Source organism: Vicia villosa, linkage group LG4 (assembly GCF_029867415.1).
Source record: "Vicia villosa cultivar HV-30 ecotype Madison, WI linkage group LG4, Vvil1.0, whole genome shotgun sequence".
In the NCBI taxonomy this organism is placed as follows: domain Eukaryota; kingdom Viridiplantae; phylum Streptophyta; class Magnoliopsida; order Fabales; family Fabaceae; genus Vicia; species Vicia villosa.
The window spans coordinates 125,449,483-125,450,648 of NC_081183.1; positions in this window are offsets into that span (position 1 = coordinate 125,449,483).

Consider the following 1,166-nt stretch of genomic DNA (forward strand, 5'->3'; position numbering starts at 1 on the left):
TTAATAATAAAATTATATTTGTGTTTCAAAAATAATTTTTTTTATAAATATTACTATTTTATTTAAAAAAATTATTGTTCCGCATATTTATAGTTGTTAAAATAGCATTACTCTTTCTTTTATTATTACTTTATTTTAAAGACACCACATCAAATCATATGATCTCCTTCACTTTCTTTATCATATAGCCGCCTATAATAGAGTCAAATTATATGAAAATGACATTGTTATAGTTATGGACAAGCAAAGCAATATCTAACCATTTCAATATTTCACACCAAACTACATGGAACAAGATACAGTTTACATTGATCTTTTTACTTATCATATTAACTTTTTATAGAAAATTTAATTTAAAGAATCTAAAGTCTACATGTATTTATATGTTTAATTTATAAAGATATTAATGAGATTTTCTTACAAAAACAATTCATAGAGATTTTTCAAAAATATATGACGACATTTTATAAACATTTTAAATATATATAGAAATTAATAGAAAATAACTGTGTTTCAAAGAAAAATATAACTAAAGATAATTTGATTGAAAAATTTATTTCATTCAATTAAAATATATATTTTTTAATTATTGATTTATAAGTATCATATTAACATTAATATATTGTCATCCATAAAAATATATCATTATGTCATATAAGTTATTTAAAAAATTTAATATGACTTAACAGAATACATGGTCGTCATTGTGTAAAACTATTTTACACTGTCAGTGTATATATTTTTTTCCATAAAAATAAATGAAGAAACATGGCAAAAATTCAATCCTAGACTAATGACTTACACTCATTCAACTTAGTTAGCACACTATAAAAATTTAAATCATTAATCATATATATGTTCTTTTTATTATATGTAATAACATATTAATTATTAAAAATATGTTGTAGCAAAATATAGAAAAATTTAAATATAACTTTATCATAAAGCATAGACTAGTTTTCATGGTTTATTGGAAATTAGTAATAAACTCATGCATACGCACGGATTCTGTTCGGTTATGCGAATTTTGATGCATCATTTATTTTAAATAAATTTTTTTTAAAAAAAACTGATAAATAATTGATTATTTCGTATATAAAAATATTTAGATCAATAATAGATTTTTTTTCGTATACCATTTTTGGATTAAAAATATTTGATTATAA